The sequence below is a fragment of the Scyliorhinus torazame genome, chromosome 1 (assembly GCF_047496885.1).
Source record: "Scyliorhinus torazame isolate Kashiwa2021f chromosome 1, sScyTor2.1, whole genome shotgun sequence".
NCBI classification, from domain to species: Eukaryota; Metazoa; Chordata; class Chondrichthyes; order Carcharhiniformes; family Scyliorhinidae; genus Scyliorhinus; species Scyliorhinus torazame.
The window spans coordinates 58435039-58460295 of NC_092707.1; the positions used below are offsets into that span (position 1 = coordinate 58435039).

The 25257-nt window shown below is 46.0% G+C and overlaps 1 protein-coding gene across 2 annotated transcripts in view; it reads left to right on the top strand.

Moving 5' to 3' along the window:
* The window catches only part of mlxip (MLX interacting protein), a 165564-nt gene that overhangs the window by 26243 nt on the left and 114064 nt on the right, over window positions 1-25257 (top strand). The window lies entirely within an intron of this gene.

The window sequence follows — 25257 nt, forward strand, 5'->3', positions numbered from 1 at the left end:
CATTGCCACACCCGGAAGTCCATACATGAGGAAATTGATCAATTGAGCCACAATTATATGAGCAGTAGGAATATCTCCTTCCAACAGCCCTCCTCCCTTTTTATCTTGTGAGACACAACATTCTCCAAATTAAAATGTGGACGGCTGTTAGTGGCCAGTCCTCTTATCAGTAATGTTTGGGAGCTGTCTATTAACATAATATAGTGAATACCAGAGTGCACTTGCAACGTATTTAAATGCATGTTCAAATGTGGTTGTCGAACTTTTTCAAATAATGAAGACTGCTAAAACAAATAGATTATTTTCTGAGTGCGTTTCATTGCACTGTAAGATGTGTATGAATCTTGCATATGTTTAAATATAATCTTGTATGACTTGCATGCTGTTATTATAAAGTTGACTGTTGAAACAAAACCCTCAAAGTTTATTAAGCACATCAGATGTCACTACTTGCATAAACAACGTCTGCTGAATAGATCTCAGAAGGCTTGGATTTTGAGAACATTGATGGAAAAACTGTCACCAATTACTGTTGTCATTCCTCTGAAACTGACAGCAACTAAGTTGATAGTGATTGTATGCTATGGGGTACGCTGTAGAAAGTACCCCAATAATGTAATCAAGAGAAATTGCTGAACTAATTAGAACTTCTCTTTTACACTATTAGCCGTGCTGTTAACAATCCTTAGTCGTGCTGTTAAAAACCTGTGGAAAAGTTATGTGCTGTTGAATCAGATGTTGTTGGGTTTTTAACAGTTTGCTAACTTTATAATGTTACGACCCTCTGGGCTATTATGTGGTCAATTGCAGCCCCTCGACCCCAACACAATTGAAATTATTAAATAATTCTTAGAAAAACACCCAAGATCTTTGGCCCTTGGCTGCCCAATAACTAGTCACCAGGTTTGTAAATTTAAACACTATTAATTTTATTATTAACAATAGCTATAATTAAATGTGCAGCAAATGCAACAGGATAACTGTTAGCTAATACTTAACCATCGCCCCATTCTCTCTCTCATACACACACACACACACACACACACACAAGACAAACCAACTGGAAGGGAAAAGAGGGGTGAAAACTAATAATAAAAGTAAAAAGGATAAGAGATGGTTGTTTTCTAGCACACCTTTCTTCAGTCCAGGCGTTCAGTTTGAGGTTTTCTTTCCAGTCTATAATGATTTTCACTGTAGACTTAATCAGGTCTCTGCAGTTTCAGAAATATGGCAGCTATATAGCTTTTCTCGGGGGGGGGGGGGGGGGGGGGGGGGAAATAAGAGAGAGCGAGCAGGTCCTTTCCTCTGAGCACCAGGAACCAAATGCCTTTTCCTTGGTTCTCTGAAAATCATCCCACTAGGGTAGGATCCAATCATTGCCTGTTACCGGGCAGAATACAACCTTTTGGCCAATTCATTGACCACAACCAACCAATCTAACTGAGTCCCACTCATCTCTCGGGTGTCGAAAAGTCTGCTGTCCGAAGGTTGGCACTTTTGAATTCCTCACTTCCCCAGCTCGACTTTTTAAAAAAAATTATAAATTTAGAGTACCCAATTATTTTCCAATTAAGAGGCAATGGAGCAATTCCGCATGGCCAATGTACCTACCCTTTCGGGTTGTCGGGATGGAACCCACACAGAAACTGGGAGAATGTGCAAACTCCACACAAACAGTGACCCTGTCCCAGGATCAAACCCGGGTCCTCGGTGCTGAGGCAGCCGTGCTAACCACTGCGCCACCGTGCTGCCCTTCCCCAGCTCGATTTAAAGATATCTGTCTATTAAGCATCCATGGATCAAAATGATAACAGCAAAACTAAAGAAAGGGAAAAGAAAAGGAATCAACAGGAAGGCCCCTTACAGTAAATTAAATATCTTTCTAACTTTGAAAGTTTATTTCTATTTGTATGTCAGATTATTGTTTGAGCTTCTATATTAATTCCGTGTGTATGGGATAGATTTCGAAAGGATCTAGCAACTTAAGACTGAACATCCATAAAGCACTGTTGGCCATCAGCAGCAGCAGAATTATACTCAGCCAGAATCTATCCTCATGGCTCAGCATAACCCGCACTCTACCATTACCGCCAAGCCAGGGGATCATCCCTGGTTCAAGAAATGGCTGAAGGCATTGGATACTGCAAAGGCTATGGACCCTGACAATATTCCGGCAATAGTAGTGAAGACTTATGCTCCAGAACTTGCCTTGCCCCAACCTTACCCGGTAATATGGAAAATTGCTCAGGTTTGTCCTGTACACAAACCAGAACAAATCCAACCTGGCCAATTCCAGTCTACTCTCATCAGTAAAGTGATAGAAGGGGTCATCAACAGTACTTACTTCGCAATAACCTGCTCACTGATGCTCAGTTTCTGTTCTGCCACGGTCACCCAGCTCCTAACCTCATTACAGCCTTGGTTCAAACATGGACAAAAGAGCTGAATGCCAGAGGGGAGGGTGATGGCTCTTGACATCAAGCAGCATTTGGTCGAGTATGGCATCAAGGAGCCCTTGCAAATGGAGTCAATGGGAATTGGGGAAAACTCTCCATTGGTTGAGTCGTACCTAACACAAAAGAACGATCGTTGTGATTGTTGGAGGTCAGTCATCTCTGTCATGGGACATCAAAGCAGGTGTACCTCAGGGTAGTGTCCTCGGCCCTACAATCTTCAGCTGCTTCACTGATGGCATGCCTTCTAACGTAAGGTCAGATGTGGAGATGTTCACTGATGATTGCACAATGCTCAGTGCCATTCATGACTCCTCAAACACTGAAACAGTCCACATGCAAATGCAGAAAGAACTGGACAGTATCCAGGCTTGGGCTGACAAGTGGCAAGTAACATTCGCGCGACACAAATGCCAGGCAGTGATAGTCTCCAATAAGAGAGAATCAAACCATTGTCCCTTGATACTCAGTGGCATTGCCATAACTGAATTCCCCACTGCCAACATCCTGGAGGGGTTACCATTGACCAGGAACTGATCTAGCCATATAAATGCTGTGGCTACAAGAGCAGGTCGGAGGCTATGAATCCTGGGTGCATAACGCACTTCCTGAAACCACCTCCCAACAACATTCAAGAATCAACCAGGACAAAGCAGCCCGCTTGATTGGCAACCCTTCCACAAATATTCACTCCCTCCACCACCAACGCACAGTAGCAGCGGTTTGTCCCATCTACAAGATATACTGCAGGAACTCACCAAGGCTCCTTAGGCAGCACCTTCCAAACCCACAACCATCTAGAAGGACCAGGGCAGCAGATACATAGGAACTCCACTACCTGGACGTCCCCCTCCAAGTCACTTACCATCCTGACTTGGAAATATAACGCTGTTCCTTTGTTGTTGCAGAGTCAAAAATCTGGAACTCCCTCCCTAACAGCATAGTATGTGTATCTACATTACGTGGACTGCAGTGGTTCAAGAAGGCAGCTCATCACCACTTTCTCACTGGCCATTAGGGATGGGCAACAAATGCTGGCCTAGCCAGCAAAGCCTACATCCCGTAAAAATGAATTTTTAACATGTCCCAATTATTATTTGTTTTGCTCTCTGTATAATTTAATTAAAAGTGAAGGGCAATCTTGGCATTTTACTAGGTTTTCGTTGTAGAGTTATTATTATGCACCTTCTTATTTAAATCCATTGGTGATGTCATCAGTAAATGCTGTGACATCATTAGTTTTTGGTACCTGTGTATATTCGTATTTAACTGCTGATTTCCTGTTACTATTATTTTGAATTTTAACTAGCTGCTTCCGTTTTTGAGTCCATAAGTATTTTAAACTTTATTATTTTCATATATTAACGAAGCACGGTGATGCAGTGGTTAGCACTGCTGCCTCACAGCGCCGAGGTCCCAGGTTCGATCCCGGCCCTGGGTCACTGTGGAGTTTGCACATACTCCCCGTGTTTGTGTGTGTTTCGCCCCCACAACCCAAAGGTGTGCAGCGTAGGTGGATTGGCAATGCTAAATTGCCCCTTAATTGGAAAAAAAATAATTGGTAACTCTAAATTTATTTATTTTTAAAATATATAGATTAACGAAGCTTAACTTTCAACTGTGGTCAAGTTACCACAAGAAAAAAAAATCAAGTTTCAGCACATTCAAACAAAGATTTGCTAAGTTCACCTACGGAAGAGAAGGTAGCTGCACCATGACTAAGTTTGGGTCTATCAGTGAGTTTGTGGAAGAGATCGAGAACTGGACTGAATGTGGAAAGTTTGGAACACCTTGGCAAATGGGATCACAGATGAGGCTAGAAAGCACTCAATTCTCCTGTGTGTGTGTGGGACAAAGACTTACAAGCTCGTGAGAAATTTAGCTGTATCATGGAAACCAGGGGACATTTCATTTGCGGATTTATTTACACTTGTTCAGAATCGCCACCATCCTATGCCTTCAATTGTACAACACTTCAAATTCCAGAGTCATTTTCCGAAGATGTGACAGTCGGTCTGTAGCTAATTTTGTTGCTGAACTGCGCCAGCTCTCTGAACATTGAGAATTTGGGGGAGTTTTGAAAGACCTGCTTTGGCACAGACTAGTTTGTTGCACTAACGGCGACTGCAGCCAGCAATGTTTGTTGGGAGAAATTACACTTATTTTTAAGAAGGCTCCAAAAATATCTCGGCATTGAAATGGCTGCCAATAATGCGAAAGATATTCAGAATGTCAATGGCGGCACGCAGGCAGGTGCACTGCAAGTAGAAAAAAAAGCTACAATTAAAAAGGTGATATCAGTGGAGTGTTTTCGGTGTGGAGGATCACAGTATGTGAATCATTAAGTTCATGTACGTTGTTTGTCACCAGCACAAGTGCCAAGGTGCTAAGAGAAAGTTGGCAGCTGATGGAACTACAAATGCAAGGAAGCTTCAGTCGACGGCACGTCATTTGGAGAGCGGGTTTTCAAAAGTGAATGGGTACATTGTGGGGCACTACAGTTTAATTGTTCATAGATCCTCGGGCTTTTTCTAACCGAGGACCGTGCCCTGTGCATGAAAGACAAATGGAGGAGTAGTTGGAGTGGCTGCAAAGGTGAGGAAACATTGAGCCCATTCAGTTTTCATGTTGGACAGCTCCAATTATTCCTGTTCTTAAGAGTGATGGTACTGTGCGCGTATGTAGGGATTACTAACTTACCATTAATCAGGTTTCTAAGCTGGACACTTGCCCGTTGCTGAGGGTAGAAGATCTGTTTTCAACTCTTAGATTTGTTTTCGACCCTTGCAAGAGAAGAGGCAAGACGTTTTCAGAACTGGACGTGAGCCAGATCTGTCAACAACTCTTGCTGGAGGCCGATGCGAAGCAGTATGTGATCATCAACATGCATAAAGGGTTGTTCAAGTATAATTGGTTGTTTTTTTGCATATCCTCCAGTCTGGTGATCTTCCAAAGGACGATGGGCAACCTGTTACAAGGCATCCCTCATGTTGCTGTCTGCTTAGCTGACATTTTAATTTTGGGTAATACTGAGCACTTCAGCAACCTGTATTACGTTTATGAAAGGTTTTCAGAAGCGGGATTGCCCCTGTAACCGAGCAAGTGCATTTTTCAGGCCACACTACCCAAGGCTTATCTCCTGTGGAAGGGAAAGTTCAAGCAATTAAGAAAGCTCCGGAGCCCAGGAATATGGTCGCGCTCAGGTCGTTTGTAGGCGGGAAGTTTTTGCCAGATCGGTCTACAGGGTTGGCTCCACTGTACCTACTTCTGCACAAAGAAACCAAATGGAAGAGTGAGTCTGCACAGAAGAAGACTTTCAAAGATGTGTAACGCTGTTGCAATCGAAAATTGTCCAGTCCATTTTGATCCATATAGGGAACTTATTCTGTCATGTGATGCCTCATCATACGGTGTGGGGATGGTACTTTTTCATGTAAAGGAGGACGGGTCCCAAAACCCATTGGTTTTGCATTTAGAACACCAAGGGTGAAAGGGGGCATTCATAGTTGGACAAAGATATTCCAGCTATTGTTTTTGCGGTAAAATGAATCCATCAGTACCTCCTTTGGTCGTTCATTCACCATATGTGCCAATCACAAGCAGTTGAAGAGCCTTTTCAGTGAGTCAAAATGTCTTGCTCCCATGGCCTCAGCAAGAATACAGTGCTGGTCACTTACATTGTCAGCGTATCAGTACAGCATAGTGTGCAGGGCAGGAAAGCACAATGCTAATGCGGACATGTTAAGCTGTCTCTCTTGACCATATTTGTCGACCCAGGTATTGTGTCCTCCCAAAAAGATTTTCTTACTAGAGACTTGCCCAATTTCCAGTGAGTGCTAAACAAATTAAGCAGTGGACGGAAAGAGATCCTATTCTGTCACAAGTTAAAAGATTTCTGATGCAAGGATGGTCATCTATCATAGAAGATGGTGGGTAACTGAATGAAGCGCAAAGACAAGTTAAGTGTACAGGATGGTTGCATACTGTGGGTTCAAGAGTGGTCATTCCACCCCTGGTCATTCGCGAGTAATGGATGAAATTCATGAGGCTCATTCAGGCACTTCACGAATTGAAAAGTCAAGCCAGCTCTTATGTCTGGTGGCCTAATATGGACCAGGATTTGAAGAACAACATGAAATCCTGCTCTGCATATCAGTCTAACCAGAAGTTGGCACTACCAGCACCATTACATCCTCGGGAGAGGCCTGATCGTTCTTGGTTGCGACTTCTTGTGGATTTAGCAGGTCCTTTCATGGGTCACATGTTTTTAGTCAGCGTAGATGTAGAAGTATACATCACGAGCAACATCATAGCTCCCAATATCATAGAGTCTTTGCAACTCATGGGTTCCCGGATTCTCGTTTCTGACTGGTACAAGATTTATGAGCGAGTTGTTCCAAGAGTTTATGCAAAGGAATGGAATATGCCATGTGCAATGGCGTCTTTTCACCCAGCTTCAAAATGGTTTGGCAGAGTGAGCTGTTCAGACATTGAAGGAAGGATTGAAGAGAATGGCAGGTGATATTTCCGGGATCAAGCTCTCGAGATTCTTATTTCAATATTGTATTGCACCACAAAAATCGACGAGACTTTCACCAGCTGAATTATTTATGGGTAGAAGACTAAAGTCTCACCTGGATCTGCTACATCCAGATGTCAAAGCAAAGTGAGAAGGAGACAAAAGGCAGCTGGCGAGACATGATTATCATGTTGAGGAGAGATGTTTTAACCTGAATGTTTGTGTTTATATCATGAATTTTGGCAATAACCATCATTGGTTACCTGGAGTTATTTTTAACTGAAGTCCAGTATCTTTGGTAGTGAAATTGAACAATGGAAGAGTTGCTTGCAGGCACCAAGATCATATTCATCTATGCCATAGATGAATGCAGAAGTTTCAGATAACACAATAGAAGAAAGTGTAGCTGTGGAAATTCAACAAGTAGTGGTTCTGCCAGTGGTCTCTGCTTCAGGAGAGGAACACTCATGCACAGAACCTACTCCAAGTCGAGCATCGCCAGAGTCGACGGGTGTCACCAGTGGTACTGTGAAGATGACAGGGTAGTCACAAAGCTCCTGAAAGACTGACGTATAGAAAGACTGATTTATAATTACGTCATTGTTGCATTATATTTCTGTCTTTAAAGGGGGTTGAAATTGAAGGGGGGTGAGAAGTATTATCATTATGCATATTATTTAAATCCATTGCTGATATAATCAATAAGTACTGTGATGTAATTAGTTTCCTGTGTATATTTGTAATTAACTGCCATTAGTTCTAATTCTATTCTGTTACTGTTATTTCACTGTTTAACTAGCTGCTCCCGTTTTTGAGTCCCATCTGTATTTTTAAACTTTGCTTAACTAACACGTTTCAAGTTAGTTTCCAGTTATTAGTTTTTTATCTGAGAATTTTTCAGCGTGAATGGCTGCTTAGCCTGCTTGATGTCACCTTTCTGGGATCACTTGACTTGACATCACACTCAAACCAATGTCAGGAGAGGGGAAATGCATGCAACAGTGGGTTGCATTCTTCAAGGTCAGCGACGAGCATCATTGCTTCACCACTGACTGCAAAATCTGGACTAGTATTTTTACACCACTTTTATCCTGAGTAGATGATAGTGAGAAATGCAGTTGACCGTAAAGCTTGTGGTGACACCAAGTGTGAGAAATGCAGGTTCTAAAAGAAATGAATGCACAGCCACTGAATATGAAAGAAGTGTTCTGATGAAAGCGTCATTCACAGATGCTTCCTGGCCTTTTAAAATCCTTGTTATTTACTACCCCTGTATACCCTATCCAGTGTATCTCCCTGAGATAACATCAATATTCTACCCTTTGGCACTGTAACATCCATTCTTCTACCTTTTGGCACTGTAATTCTTCCGATTTTCATCTCCAGCTCGGCTTCAATTGGTCACTATTCACTGCTTTCCTTCGCGTTTCTCAATTTCTTCTTTTTGTATAAATTCCCCTATCCATGTTAATGACCCTCAATTTCACCATTTTCTCTCAACTCCACTCTTGTTGGCTTGATGCTTGAGCCAATTTCTGACTACTTTGTTGGATTTCACCCCGCCTGCATACAACCCCTCCCTCGCCCTCTTTCATCTTCACTTTTCTTTGGCACCCATGTAACTTAAAGCTGCACTGACCCCTGCCTGTGTAGTGTTGCTAACTTTCCGGTTGGTTCAATTGCTCTGTTTTATTACCTTTGCTATCGAGTCTCCAGGTAGCTTTATGATACCGCCACGAGGTTAAAGTCCAAGTAATGATCAATAACTCAATACAGCGATTAGTAAGATTCAAATCAAAGCACATTTATTATACACCGTAATCGCTACTCATGCACAAATTCTACGTCTAAGCTACTTCTACAACTAGCAGGCCTATACTTAACTTCGGACTGGCCCACCAGGTCAGGGGAACAAATGGCCTTTCGTTCGGGTTCTGAGTCTGCGGGATTCGAAGTTGGTACGGATTGGTAGCTAGGAGCGCCTATCTCGTAGCGAGCGTTGAATTAAGACTTACTTCTTTCGGTGATCACTGCACCGGTCACGGTCAAGGTTGGTTCGCGTTGCTGGGTGACCCGGGCAGGACGAAGAGAGCGAGTTGAACTTGGGGCTTAACTCTTATAGTCCCCACCGCCTTTCTGGGCGGACCCTGTACCTGGTTCTAGGCGATTGGACTTCGTTCCAATCGCTTGGTTCGATTTCTCCAATACTGGAGCGGTTCCCTGATCGATGGGCGGTCTTGAGGTGTTAGTTAACCTCTTTTGTGTTGGCTCCTGCTGGCGCCGGGGAGTCTGGCTTTGCTTTGTGTGTCCCAAATGTTGCTATTGTTCCCGGGGATTGCTCATGAGTATGTAGATGGCTGCTACATTATTATGCTGATGGTCGCTGGTATCGATGCTGTCTGGCCTTTTGCAGAGTTAAATACACAGCAAACCTGCACCTGCTGGTTTCTGTCTGCGTTGGCTGAATTTCCCATCAGCCTTTGCCGTTCGCCATTTTAAATCGGGAGTTGGCCAACTCAGGTGGCTACAGTAGCCTTTGGCCATGTATTTGGCATGAGATTTCTTACTCAACCACTCCATCACTACCTTTGATACCCATATCGCGTGTGGTTGGAAGAAGATAGCCAGGTGTGACTTGTTTTTGCATAACATCATTGGGTTTTGCTGAGAGAATGGATGTTTTGATGCAGAGATTATCTTAATTGTCGTCTTGAATTCTGAATGTTGAATCATGGATCACAGTTCATTCATTTGACCTAATGGCTTACTTAGTTTTTTTAAGATTAAGAGATACTGAAATAGTTTCTTTACACTGCTTTTATTGACAAAAAAAATGGCAGTTTATTATGGTGTGGAGATTAACATGGTGCATGTGATGTAATTACATTTGTGTCCCAATTGTGGTTTAAGATTAAAGTGTATTGAAGGAACAGTTCTGCTGAAGATTCTGTTCGCTCAGCATGCCATTTAAAAAAAACTCAAGGCCTTAAATTGCATTGAAGCAACCAATACTGACAAAGCCTGTATGGCTTAGTTAGCCACAAATCAAACCAACGTGAGCTATTTGGAGGAGCCTTGTGGAATGTTTTGACAGCACATTGAAAAAATGTAGCTGATTCTAAGCTAGTATGGTTCCATAAGAGACATCCCGGCATCTAACAACGTGGCAGAATTAAAGTACTTCCTGGGGATGATACTATTGTCGTTTTATCCCCAACTTGGCAATGACATTGGCGCCACTACATTTGCTCTTAAGAAAACATTGGCATTGGGGGGAACCATAGTCATAGAGTCTATTGATTCACTTTGACTCGGGTAAGCCAATCATCTTAACCTGTGATATATCGGCGTATGGAATAGGGGCAGTCCTGTCCCGTAAAATGGAAGTTGTGTCAGAGACCAATTGCCTTTGCTTCCAGAATTCTTTCCAATGCTGACCGGAAATACACTCGGATCGATAAAGGAGGTCTTGCTGTAATCTACGGCATCAAGAAATTTCACCAGTATGTCAATGGGCGACACTTCACAATAATAACTGACCACAAGCCTATGTTGGGTCTCCTTCGTGAAGATAAGCCAATACCTTGATCTCCTCCACCAGGGTACAACAGTGAACCTTGTTGCTAGCAGCATACAATTGAATTTTTTCAGAATACGCCGCGCACATAAATTTCAAACGCTGATTTGATGCGTTGAGTCTACTCCCACTTCCAAAGAGCCTGGCACCACCACCGATGCCTCAAGAAATTGTCCTAGCACTAAATGTTCTTGACACTTTGTCCGTATCATCACGTCATATAAAAAACTGGACACAAGGCAACCCACTCCTGTCCACAATGAAGTGCACGATGTTAACCGGGTGGCACCATGATAAATCTGACCAGTTCTGACCGTACCTCACTCACAAAGACAATCTCAGTTGCAAGGATGAAGTCGTATTCTGAGGTTGTTGAGTGATGGTACCACCCCCAGAAAGAGAGCCATTGTTGCAGGAATTGCACAGTGCCCATCTGCGCCAATCAAAAATTAAAATGTGGGCTAGGAGCTACATTTGGTGGCCCGGCATAGATAAGGATATTGAACATATGGTAGCTGGTGCAAATCTTGTCAGAGTCAGCAGATGTTGCCATCCACAGCCAGTCTCCACCCATGGGAATGGCCTAGTCATCCATGAATGAGAGTACACGTGGACTTAGACCATAAGACATAGGAGTGGAAGTAAGGCCATTCGGCCCATCGAATCAACTCCACCATTCAATCCTGGCTGATTTCAACTCCATTTACCCGCTCTCTCTATATAGCCCTTAATTCCTCAAGAAATCAAGAATTTATCAACTTCTATCTTAAAGAACTCAACATCCCGGCCTCCACCGCCCTATGTGGCAATGAATTCCACATACCCACCACTATCTGGCTGAAGAAATTTCTACACTACGGGGCGCAGGAGAGGCCTGGACTGTGGCCACGGGGGCCTGAGAGGAGCGTAAGTGGATGAGAGAGGTGGGCGTGGCTGTGGGACAGGGAGAGAGTATGTGGGTGCTCCCATCAAAAATGACAAAAAGATAAGACTTGGAAGTATTTGTTGAGTAACAGAACTTCCTTATTGTAGTGTACAAAGATAAGACATAGAAACATCTTTTAAGTTTGTTTCTGTATGTTTGAACTTATGCTGTAATCATTTTTGTGCTACTCTTGGGAGGTCAGAAGGGTTCCATGGCTGGTAAAGTTTGGGAAACGCTAGACTAGCTTTATATCCTGATCACATGACGCTGTTTAGGAAGACTGGAAAGGATTAAGTACATAAAGATAACTGAAGATTAACAAGATTTTATTGACATCTTATTTACAGATTTATAGATTTAAAAAAAAAAATAATCTTTATTGTCACAAGTAGGCGTACATTAACACTGCAATGAAGTTACTGTGAAAAGCCCCTCGTCGCCACATTCCGGCGCATGTTCGGGTACACAGAGGGAGAATTCAGAGTGTCCAAATTACCTAACCGCACGTCTTTCGGGACTTGTGGGAGCACCCGGAGGAAACCCACGCAGACACTGAGAGAACATGCAGACTCCACACAGACAGTGACCCAAGCCGGTAATCGAACCTGGTATCCTAGAGCTGTGAAGCAACAATGCTACCCAGTGTGCTACCGTGCTGCCCTCCAAATGAGGATTTACAGATGAGGATGTAGTAAATGTTTTTATTGCCACATTGGGGCTAGATGCTTTTGTGGTAGTATTGCTCGTGACACCCCAATACTATGGAATATGCTGAAATTAATGAAATTCTGGACTCTTAACACAACTAAAAATTAATTTCACTTACAAGTGCTGTTTTGGATAAAGGAAGCCGTAGCACAGTAACCAGTGCCCACAATGGAGGTTAGATGTGGGACTTCTGGCTGATGAAGGGGTGTGCGAGCGGCTGAGGAAATGTATTCAGAACTACCTGCAGGTCAACGACACGGGGGAAATTTCAGCAGCGATGGTCTGGGAAGCATTGAAGGCACTGGTCAGAGGGGAGCTGATCTCGATACGGGCCCACCGGGAGAAGGTGGACAGGGCAGAGACAGACCGACTGGTTAAGGAGATACTACAGATCGATAGGAGATATGCGGAGACCCCAGAGGCAGGGATTTTAAGGGAATGGCAGAGGCTACAGGCGGGGTTCGGCTTGTTAACCACGGGTGGAGCAGCTGAGAAAGGAATGGGTGGGGGGGGGCGCTCTATGAGTATGGAGAGAAGGCCAACAGAATGCTTGCACAACAGCTTTGAAAGAGGGAGGCAGCCAGGGAGATAGGGAAAGTAAATGACGGAGATGGGAACCTGGTTAGAGATTCAGCAGGGGTGAATAAGGCATTGAGGAATTTTTACAGTAGGCTGTATAGGTCGGAACCCCCTATGGGGCCAGAGGGGATGAGGCACTTTTTGGGGGGGCTGAATTTCCCAAAGGTCGATGGGGAGCTGGTAGAAGGGCTGGGGGGCCCGATCGGGTTGGAAGAGATAGTGGAGGGTCTGAAGGCCATGCAGGTGGGTAAAGCCCCGGGGCCAGACCGGTACCCAGTGGAATTTTATAAAATGTTCTCTGGGATATTGGGGCCGGTGTTGATGAGGATGTTCAATGAGGCAAGGGATGATGTCACAGGCCATGATTTCGCTGATTCTGAAGTGGGAAACTAACCCGGAGCTGTGTGGGTCCTACAGGCCGATATCCCTGTTGAATGTGGATGCCAAACTGCTGGCCAAAAGTTTGTCCTCCAGGATTGAGGATTGTGTTCCGGATGTTATTGGGGAGGACCAGACGGGGTTTGTTAAGGGTAGGCAGTTGGTGGCCAATGTAAGAAGGTTGTTAATGTGATCATGATGCCCCCGGAAGGTAGGGAGGTGGAGGTAGTAATCGCAATGGATGCACAAAAGGCTTTTGATCGGGTAGAATGGGATTATCTGTGGGAGATACTGGGCCGGTTCGGATTCGGGCGGGGCTTTATTGACTGGGTCCGGTTGCTGTGTCAGGCTCCTGTGGCAAGTGTACGGACGAACAGGACAACATCGGACTATTTTAGACTGCACCGGGGGACGAGACAGGGATGCCCCCTCTCCCCACTGTTGTTTGCGCTAGCTATAGAACCGTCTGGTCCGTTGGGGGGGGGGGGGGGAGAGCACAGAGTGTCGCTCTATGCAGACCTGCTTCTGTATGTATCGGACCCATTACAGGGGATGGAAGAAATCATGAGGATTCTAGGGGAATTTGGCCGGTTTTTGGGGTATAAGCTAAATATGGGGAAAAGTGAGATGTTTGCAGTCCAGGCGAGGGGACAGGAGAGGCGATTGGGGGAGCTCCCGTTTACATTAGTAGGGGGCAGCTTTAGGTGCCTAGGCATTCAAGTGGCGCGGAAATGGGACCGGCTAGTAGACCAAATGAAGGATGATTTTCGGAGATGGGACGCGCTCGCGTTGTCATTAGCTGGGAGAGTGCAGACGGTGAAGATGACGGTCCTCCTGAGATTCCTGTTCGTGTTTCAATGTCTCCCCATCTTTATTCTGCGGTCCTTTTTTAAACGGGTCAACAAAGTGATCACTGGCTTCGTTTGGGCAGGCAAGACCCCGCGGGTAAGGAAGATAATGCTTGAGCGGAGTCGGGCTGGCACTGCCAAATTTTAGTAACTATTACTGTGCGGCGAATATAGCCATGATCAGGAAGTGGGTGATGGGGGAGGGGTCGGCATGGGAGCGTATGGAGGCGGCTTCATGCAAGGGCACCAGTTTGGGGGCGATGGTAACTGCGCCTCTGCCGTACCCGCCGTCACGGTACTCCACCAGCCCCGTGGTGGTGGCGGCCCCGAGAGTCTGGGGGCAATGGAGGAGACATGTGGGAGCATTGGTCTGGTCCCCAAGCTGTAATAATCACCGGTTTGCCCCGGGAAGTATGGATGGGGGGGTTCCGGATATGGCGGAGAGCATGGATTGAGAGGATGGGGGATATGTTTATAGAGGGGAGCTTTCCGAGTATGAGGGCGCTGGAGGAGAAGTTTGGGTTGGCGAGGGGAAACAAATTCAGATATCTGCAGGTGCGGGACTTCCTACGTAAACGGGTGTCAACCTTCCCGCTCCTACTGCTAAGGGAGATTCAGGACAGGGTAGCATCCAGAGGGTTGGTAGGAGAAGGGAGCGTCTCTGACATTTACAAGGAACTTATGGGGTCAGAGGAAACGCAGACCGAGGAGCTGAAGCGCAAGTGGGAGGAAGAGCTGGGAGGAGAGATAGAGGATGGTCTATGGACGGACGCATTGAGTAGAGTCAACGCGTCTGCAACATGTGCCAGGCTCGTTCACCGGGCTCACATGACAGTGGCCCGGATGAGCATATTCTTTGGGGTGGGAGACAGGTGTGCAAAATGTGCGGGTGGACTAGCGAACCATGTTCTGGGCATGTCCGAAGCTTAGGGATTCTGGCAGGGGTTTGCAGATGTCATGTCCATGGTGTTAAAAACAAGGGTGGCGCTGAATCCAGAGGTGGCGATTTTCAGGGTGTCGGAAGACCCGGGAATCCAGGAGGAGAAAGAGGCAGACGTTCTGGCCTTTGCTTCCCTGGTAGCCTGGAGACGGATACTATTATCTTGGAGGGACTCAAAGCCCCCGAAGTCGGAGACCTGGCTCGACTATCGGACATGGCTAGCTTTCTCTGTTTGGAGAAAATCAAGTTCGCCTTGAGAGGGTCACTGTTAGGATTCGCCCGGAGGTGGCAACCGTTCGTCGACTTCTTCGCGGAAAATTAATCGTCAGCAGGGGGAGGGGGGGGGTTGTTTAGTTTAGCTTAGGGGGGGGGTTTAGTTTAGCTTAAGAGCAGGGGGTTAATAAAGTTGGGACCTGTAAGGGAGGGAGATGGCTTTTGCACTATGTTTATTGTTTCATGTACGTTGTTTATTGTGTTATAATACCCAAAAATACGTCAACAAAATGTTTCTTTTAAAAAATAGGAAGCCATAGCCAATCAAACACTGTTGCAGATTATATTCTTGAAATAAAGAAACGCTGGTCACTGTGGATATAGAATCATAGTATTTACAGTACAGAAGGAGGCCATTCGGCCCATCAGGTCTGCACCGGCCCTTGGAAAGAGCACCCCACTTAAGCCCACGCCTCCACCCTGCCCCGTAACCCCACCTAACCTTTTTTAGACACTAAGGGCAATTTATCATGGCCAATCCACTTAACCTGCACATCCTTGAAAGAAACCGGAGCATCCGGAGGAAACCCACGCAAACACTGGGAGAAAGTGCCGACTCCACACAGACAGTGACCCAAGCTGGGATCGAACCTGGGACCCTGGAGCTGTGAAGCAACTGTGCTAACCACTGTGCTACCATGCTGCCCTATATAGTATGAATTTAGAATTCAACCTTCATTGGAGAACAATATAATCCGGGCCAAGCTTTTGACAAGGCTCATGTGAAGGCCTGCAATGAGGCCACAGCCATAGAAATGGCAGAAAGAGATGGTTGCGGATAAAAATGGGTGAAGATACAAAGAGAAAAAATCTCGATAGGTAAATTAAAAAAAAGGAAGCAAGAAGAAAAATGTTGTTAATTCTTGTTAAATTATAATTTTGTTAAACACATACGGGTGTTAAGGTAAAAATCTTCTTTTTCCATATGACCAAATTACCAGAGTAATTTACATGTGTGTTTTGGTTGTGATTACAATAGAAACTTGCAATCCAACCTGTAAATTTCAGACATTGTCGATGTTGTTTAGTGACACTATTCTGTGAAATTATGTGAAGAACTGAGGAAAATTAAGATTTAAAAAATGAAACTGGGATAAATAAAATTTTAGAAAAGGGGATAAAAGGGAACTGATAAATGCAGCTGTCTGAAAGGGTATTTTGATAGGCGAATTAGCATAACCAGTGGGAAAATCAAGTGTTTACCTATGTGACATGGGGTAAAACACAACAGCGGTGTATAGAAGAGGTGACTTCAAAGTGGGGAGATATGGATATTGGCACTTGTATGCTATAAGCCGGGACCATAGGGTGGTTAACTTCAAAGTGAAAGGATGATATATCCATAGCATGATACGTGGAGAAAAGGACACGTGAAGCAGCTAAAATCATATCTGCACCCAATTCTAGAAACCAGGCTCTCCCAAAAACCAGTTATTGCTCACAGGCTGCTGTTTAAAATCCAAAACTCGAACAGCAAAGATTTAGTCCTGTGTTGAAACTTAAGGTGGCTTTCCCAAACGTGGACAAATAACCTGTGGGAGGCAACTATTGGCGGCATGGTATCACAGTGGTTAGCACTATTGCCTCACCACAACAGGGACCCGGGTTCAATTCTGACCGTGGGTGACTTTGGAGAGTTTGTACATTCTCCCCATGTCTGCGTGGGTTTCCTCCCACAGTCCAAATATGTGCAGGTTAGGTGGATTGGCCATGCTGAATTGCCCCTCAAAGTGGGGAATTGGGCCGAGATAGAGTGGTCCCTCAAATTGGGCCTAGGTAGGGTGGTCTTTTGAAGGGCCGATGCAGATTTGATGGGCCAAATGGCCTCCTTCTGCACTGTAAGGATTCTATGATCTGCTAGATTTAGCTGAGTTATAATATTGGATGTTGTTTGGAGAGAAAAAAGGGTGTTTCTCAGTTCAGTAAACCTAGGTAGTGGGAATCAGGGATAACTTGTGTGGATAGCCAACAATTATAGTCCTTGTCATGTTTTATTTTAAGTTAATAAATATTCTTTATTAATTGATCACAAAATGACTGGACTGTTCCTCCCTGGTTTACCTCGCCTTTTTCACATTATACCAAATTGAAAATATATACCACTTAAGAACCGGTGTTTCAAGTTACCGGTCTGTGTTTTCAGATACTCTCGCATTTAACATCAGTGGGGTTCTTAATAATATGCCTGCGCCATTTTACATTTTTAAGTGGGGAAGGAGTGTAATAGGAGCATATGGGAACATAAGACTTGGCAGGAGTAGGCCATTCAGACCGTCAAGCCTGCTCTGCCATTCAGTACGATCGTGGCTAATCTGGTTGTGGTCTGAGCTCCACTTTTCTGCCTGCTGCCCATAACCCTTGACTACCTTGCCTGTCAAAAATACAATGCTATCGACTCCTCTGCTGCCCTCCTTGGGGGATGTGTACCTATAGTTGTTTAATAATGGCTGCCTGCAGGTGAGCTTTTAAATATGTATTAGCCTTACTCTATGCAATACACAACAGAGGTAAATTCCCTCCACTGAGAAACTGGGCATTAGCCAGCTTGCCTTATTCAAGCTGTTCCAGAAAATGAGATCTCTATTTTTACCAAGGGCTTTGTAACAGGTAACTCGATATCAAAAATTACAGATGATACCGAACTGGTAGCTAACTCTTGAGGAAGTATGCAACATAATACAAGAAGACACTAGAAAATTTGCAGAAGAGATACTGCAAATATACTTTAATTTGGACAAATGTAGGGCGGCACGGTGGTGCAGTGGTTAGCACTGCAGTCTCACGGCACCGAGGGCCTGGGTTCGATTCCGGCCCAAGCTCACAATGTGGAGTTTGCACATTCTCCCCATGTCTGCGTAGTTCTCACCCCCACAACCCAAAAAGATGTGTAGGGTAGGTGAATTGGTCACGCTAAATTGTCCCTTAGTTGGAAAGCAAAAAGAATTGGGTACTCTAAATTTATTTTTAAAACTTAAACAAATGTGAAATGATGCACCTTAGTAAGAAAAATAAAAGCATGACCTATACTTTATTTTAGAAAATAAGAAATTAATGAAGTAGATGAGCAAGGGGACCAAGGAGTACATAGATTATCATAGAATTTACAGGGCAGAAGGAGGCCATTTGGCCCATCGAGTCTGCACCGGCTCTTAGAGCACCCTACCCAAGGTTAACACCTCCACCCTATCCTCATAACCCAGTAACCCCACCCAACACTAAGGGCAATTTTGGACACTAAGGGCAATTTATCAATGGCCAATCCACCTAACCTGTACATCTTTGGACTGTGGGAGGAAACCGGAGCACCCGGGGAAAACCCACGCACACGGGGAGGGTGTGCAGACTCCGCACAGACAGTGACCCAAGCCGGAATCGAACCTGGGACCCTGGAGCTGTGAAGCACTTGTGCTATCCACAATGCTACCGTGCTGCCCTTTTTTTTTTTGTAAGAGTACAGGTGAACAAATAATGAAAAGCAGGAGCATGAGTTAGCAAAGTAATTGAAAATGCTTATGAATCACTGGGGTTTATATCTGGGAGTATAGAATTAAAGAAGTTTAGACCATGGTCAGGTTGCACTTGGAATACCGTGCACAAATCTGGCCTCCATACTATAAAAAGCACAGAAGTTCTGGAGAAATTGTTTTCAAAAAAGTTTTTAAAGGATTTGTATTATTTTTCATTCATGGGATAGGGCAGCATGGTGACGCAGTGGTTGGCAGTGCTGCCTCACGGCGCAGAGGTTCCAGGTTCGATCCCAGCTCCGGGTCACTGACCGTGTGGAGTTTGTACATTCTCCCCCCACAACTCAAAAGATGTGCAGGGTAGGTGGATTGGCCATGCTAAATTGCCCCTTAATTGGAAAAAATTAATTGGGTACTCGAAATTATTATTTTTTAAAAATTCATTCATGGGATGTTTGCATCAGTGGCTAGGAGTAATTACTGCCCATCTCTTATTGCCCTTGAGAAGGTGGTGATGAACTGGCATCTAAAATCGCTGCAGTCCATGTGGTGTAAGTACACCCATGATGAATTCTTTGAGGATGTGATGAGACACATTGATGAAGGTCGGGCAGTGGATGTGGTACATATGGATTTCAGTAAGGCATTTGATAAGGTTCCCCATGGCTCATTCAGAAAGTTAGGGGGCATGGGATACAGGGAAATTTGGCTGTCTGGATACAGAATTGGCTGGGCTAAAGAAGACAGCAAGTGGTAGTGGATGGAAAATATTCCGTCTGGAAGTCGGTGATCAGTGGTGTCCCGCAGGGATATGTTCTGGGACCTCTGCTCTTTGTGGTTTTTATAAATGACTTGGATGAGGAAGTAGAAGGGTGGGTTAGTAAGTTTGCCGATGACAAAGGTTGGTGGAGTCAGTAGATAGTGTCGAGGGCTGTTGCAGGTTACAACAGGACATTGACGGTGCAGAGCTGGGCTGAGAAGTGGCAGATGGAGTTCAACCTAGATATATGTGAAGTGATTCATTTTGGAAGGTCAAATTTGAATGCTGAATACAGGGTTAAAGGCAGGATTCTTGGAAGTGTGGAGGAACAGAGGGATCTTGGGGTCCACGTACGTAGATCCCTCAAAGTTACCACCCAGGTTGATAGGGTTGTTAAGAAGGCGTATGGTGTGTTGGCTTTCATTAACCGGGGGATTTAGCTTAAGAGCCGTGAGGTTTTGCAGCTTTATAAAACCCTGGTTAGACCACACTTGGAATATTGTGTCCAGTTCTGGTCGCCTCATTATAGGAAGGATGTGGATGCTTTGGAGAGGGTGCAGAGGAGATTTACCAGCATGCTGCCTGGAGAGCATGTCTAATGAAGAAAGGTTGAGGGAGCTAGGGCTTTTCTCACTGGAGCGAAGAAGGCAGAGAGGTGACTTGATAGAGGTTTACAAGATGATGAGAGGCATGGATAGAGTGAATAGCCAGAGACTTTTCTCCAGGGTGGAAATGGCTGTCACGAGGGGACATAATTTTAAGGTGATTGGAGGAAGGTATGGGGGAGATGTCAGAGGTAGGTTCTTTACACAGAGAGTGGTGGGTGCGTGGAATGCACTGCCAGCAGAGGTGGTGGAGTCAGAGTCATTCGGGACATTTAAGCGACTCTTGAACAGGCACATGGACAGCAGTAAATTAAAAGGGTATAGTTTAGGTTGATCTTCGATTGGGCTAAATGGTCGGCTCAACATCTTGGGCCTAAGAGGCCCAATGCAGGCTCTATGTTCTATGATGCTGTTGTAGAGGGAGTTCCAGGATTTTGACCCAGTGACAGCGAAGTAATGGTGATCTATTTCCCAGGTCAGGATGGTGAGTGGCTTGGAGGGGGACTTTGAGATTGTGATGTTCCATTGTACATGCTGCCCATGTCCTTCTGGATGGTCGTGGTGGTGGGTTTGGAAGGTACTGTCTAAGGAGCGTTGGTGAGTTTCTACAGTGCATCTTGTAGATGATACACACTGTTGCTACTTGTGGTGAAGGGGGTGAATGCTTTTTAGAATTCATTTTATGGGTGTTGCTGGTTAGGCCGGCATTTATTGCCCATCCCTAGTTGCCCTTCAGAAGGTGGTGGTGAGTTGCCTTCTTGAACCGCTGCAGTCCTTGAGATGTAGATACACTCACTGTACTGTTGGGGAGGGAGTTCCAGGATGTTGCCCCAGCGACATTAAAGGAACGGCGATATATTTCCGTCACAAGCAGGCTTACATTAACACTGCAATGATGTTACTGTGAAAATCCCCTACTCTCCACACTATGGCGCCTGTTCGGGTACACTGAGGGAGAATTCAATGTCCAATTCACCTAACAAGCACATCTTTCGGGACTTGGGGAGGAAACCGGAGCACCCAGAGGAAACCCACGCAGATGCTGGGAAAACTTGCAGACTCCGCACATACAGTGACCTAAGCCGGATATTGAACCCGGTCCTTGGTGCTATGAAGCAACAGTGCTAACCACTGTGCTATCGTGCCATGCTTAAATGCAGGAAATACTGAGAGCAGCATCTCACTCATAATGTTGGTGCGACACCTGGGCCTGCCTCTTTGAGCAGAGTGTGTGTACAGCAGTGTAATTTTTTTCTTCCTTCAAGCTAGGTTTTCAGATCCAGGTCTCTTGTTTTCAGCCTGTAATGGTTTCCACTCAGGTCTCTGAAATTCCCATTCAGGTCTCTGAAATTTCAGAAATGCATCAACTCAGCCTTTCTGGAGGTGGGGAGGCAGGGGTAGGTCCTTGTCAATCTGCTTCCAGGAGTCGAACTCTGCTTTCCTTAAGTCTCTGGAAATCATCCCACTCGGGCAGGATCCAATCACCACCTGTTACCGGGCAGAATACAGACTTTTGATCAATTCATTGGCCACCAGGCAACCAATCGAACTGAGTCCTACCCCATCTCTCGGGTGCGAAAAGTCTTGAGTTCTGTCCAAAGCAAGCTGAGTATTCTCTGTCGTAACTTTTGAAATCCTAAAGATACATGCCTACGAAAGCATCCATGGACCAAGATGATAACAGCAAAAATTTAACAATGGGAAATAAGGGAATCATCAAGAATGACCCTTATACCCTGCATTCTGACAGTCAGCTCATTCAGGTGGCTAAATATAACTGAAAGATATGCAAGCTTAGCACAATAAAAATCATCTCACATTAAATCTTTCGGAATTCATCCAGTGCTGAAAACTCTTTCAGCATTTTACAGAACTCAGAGACATGAGAGAGGATCTTTTCCTGAGACAATGATTGCACTTGTGTGTGCCTGCGTAAACCCTGGTATGTGGCTCACATCTCTTCACGCAAAATAGTACAAAAGCTTGATTTCAAAGGATGTGATTTCACATTCACGATTTTTACTTTTTGGTCTAACATGGGAGTTAAGGCGGCATTGTTTTGGCAACGAGGGCTTTGCGGTGCAGGCTGGATTTCAGGATTCTGACCTTTCATTGTACTCATGACTCCTTTGACTTTCCATGTGATGGATGCTAGTTCCATCAGTGCAGATGGTATTGCACTTGATCCAGTTAAGATTGTTTCCCTCCAAGTAAGCAGTTGTGACACATTTCCCCTCCGGTCGCATGGCTGGGCAATTTTTTGCAGTGGAAGAAATTATTTTAGATAGAATCCCCATCAACATACCTGACGTTGGCTAAGAGCTGGCACTGTCCGCAAATATCTGTGGAATCATCAGTTTGCAGGGTAGATTTTCCATTCATTTCTAATTTCTCTTCAAGCACCTGTACAATATCAACTGACATTTTGTCAATATGTCGTTTGATTGTACCATCAGAAAGGGGAACCTTCGTGATTTCTTTGGCAGCATTAGCTCCCAGTGTTACTCTCCATCCTCTTGCATGCTGGCAGAGGGTTTCGGCAATGGTGTGAGCTTCTTTGATTTTGCTATGAGCTCAGCCACCAGGTAACTCGCCTCCTGCACATTATCTGAAACCCACACATACTCCATTATATGTTGATTTTGTTTTGCCCGATGTTCTCTAATGTGCTTGACTTCTCCATGCTCGAGTGTGAATGGTGTTTTATGTAAAAATGGCACTTCAACTATCTTGGTATCATTGCAGCGTTTGAGAGATTCTCCCTGCAAATTGGGCATTTTGAGGCCGATTAAAAAGCATTATCCAAGGCCAAGTAGCTGCTGCTATATTGCGTGTGCAAACCTCAATTTTTTTTTTTCTCCTGAGGTTCAGTTCTTTCTTATAATAGAATAAAATCCCTAGAATGCGAAGGAGCCCATCGAGCCTGCATCAACCCTCCAAGAGAACACCATACCTAGGCCCTATCCTCGTAAACTCACCTAAACGTTTGGACATTAAGGGACAATTCAGCTTAGCCAATCCATCTAACCTGCACATTTTTGGACTGTGGGAGGAAATCGGAGCACCCAGAGGAAACTAATGAGGACACAGGCGAATGTGTAAGTTCCAAACAGACAGTTACCCGAGGTGAAAATTAAACCTGTGTCCCTGGTGCTGAGAGCTAACCACTGTGCTTCTTGCAGCCCTTTCTCTAATCAGAACCTGTTTCTCCACTTCCTAACTTTATTGGTTCTTGTTTCTCGCTTCTCTCCCTCCCTAACTGGAAACGAAAAAAATACTCCCCGTCTTCTCTCCTGTTTTTTCCAACCTCTCCCTGCCTCCCTCGCTTCTCCCAGGGTTTCCATGCCCTTTTTGTATTTTCATTTTTAGTGCATGTGCCTGACCAATGTAAGGAATCCAAACCGCGCATACACGGCCCTTTTCTAGTTGCCGCATACGTGGAAGGCCTGAGTGGAAACCTTATGCGGAGCTAAGTGGCACATTCGGCAGCTCCCGCTAAAAATGGACTTTTGGGCTCTTTTCAGAGCCCCCAAAGGCATTGTACCGATGTTTCCCAGTGTGGGAAGGAGATTGCAATAGTTCCCCGACAGTATATGGCTTGGACCAGGAGCGGGGCGACTAAAAAAGTGGTGGTGAACCCAAAGAAGGTGCGAGGGAAGAAGAGCAAAATGGCGGCGGGCGGGGACCAGGCAGCGTGGATGCAGTGGGCGCAGGAGCTGCAGGAGGTTATCCAGCACTGCTTTAGGGAGATTAAAGCGGACCTGCTGGAGCCGATGAAGGCTTCTATCGACAAGCTGCTGGGGGACCCAGGCGGCTCAGGGTGGAGATCCGTGAGGTCCGAAAAAGGTCTCCGACAACGAGGACGAGATCTTGGGCCTTGCGGTAAAGGTGGAGGCGCACGAGGCCTCCACAAGAAATGGCAGGAACGGTTCGAGGAGATGGAGAATCGGTCGAGGCGGACAAATTTGTGGATTCTGGGCCTCCCGGAGGGGATGGAGGGGTCGGACATGGGGGCCTATGTGGTCACCATGCTTAACTCGCTGATTGGAGTGGGGTCCTTCCAGGGGCCCCTGGAACTGGAAGGGGCCCCTAGAGTGCTGGCGAGGAGGCCCAAGGCTAACGAGCCGCCGCGGGTGGTGCTGGTGCGGGTTCATCGGTTTGCTGATCGGGAGTGCGTGCTCAGGTGGGCCAAGAAAGAGAGGAGCAGCAGGTGGAAGAACGCGGAGGTTCAAATATACCAGGACTGGAGATGTGCGGAGATGGCGAAGAAGAGGGCCGGGTACAATCGGGCGAAGGCGGTGCTGCACAGAAATGGGGGGTTGCTGTTGGGTGTTACACTTTGAGGGGGAGTTCTTTGCTCTTATTTCTGTTTGGTTCGATGAGGGTGGTTAGGGTGGGTTGCGCACTGTTTTGGTTGGGTATGTCGGGTGGGCTCTTGGAGGGGGGTAAGCAAATGGAGTAGGGGTGGATGGCCGGTAGGGGGGATGGGGCCCCACGGGGGAGGGTGAGGCCTGAGTCGGGGGTGAGGGGACTGGACCTGTAAAAGGAGCGGCGACAGAGGCGGTGGGGCCGGGCAGGTGGAAAGCGCGGGCTTTTTCCTGCGCTGGAGGGGGCGGGGCCGGCGCGGGGAAGCGAGGGTTGTTTCCCACGCTTGGGATGGAAGGGGGAGGCAGAGAGCCTGTGGATGGGTAATGGAGGAGGAGGGGGTATGTCCCACAATGAGAGGAGTCGAAGGAGAGGCAGGAGTAGCTGGGGTGAGCAGGAGTCAGCTGACTTGCGGGAGTGCAATGGGGGGAGTAAAGCAGCTAGGAGGAATCCTAGCTTGGTTTGGGGGGGGGGGACGGACCGGGGAAACCGGGGAAACCGGGTTGCTGCTGCTGTGGTCAAGGGGGAGCTGGAGCGAGTAGAGGGGGTTGGGATGGGGGTCTGCCGCCATGGGGAACGGGCCGGGCATGGGGTGCGGGGCGTGTGGCTGGTCAAGGAGGGGTTATGGCTAGTCGGCGGGGGAGGGGGGGCGGGTAGCGCCCCCCCCCCCCCCCGATCCGGCTGATAACCTGGAATGTAAGGGGACTGAACGGGCCGGTCAAGCGGGCCGGGGTGTTCGCGCACTTGAAGGGGCAGAAGGCGGATGTGGTCATGCTCCAGGAGACACACCTGAAGGTGGCAGACCAGGTAAGATTGAGGAAGGGGTGGGTAGGTCAGGTGTTTCACTCAAGGTTGGATGCCAA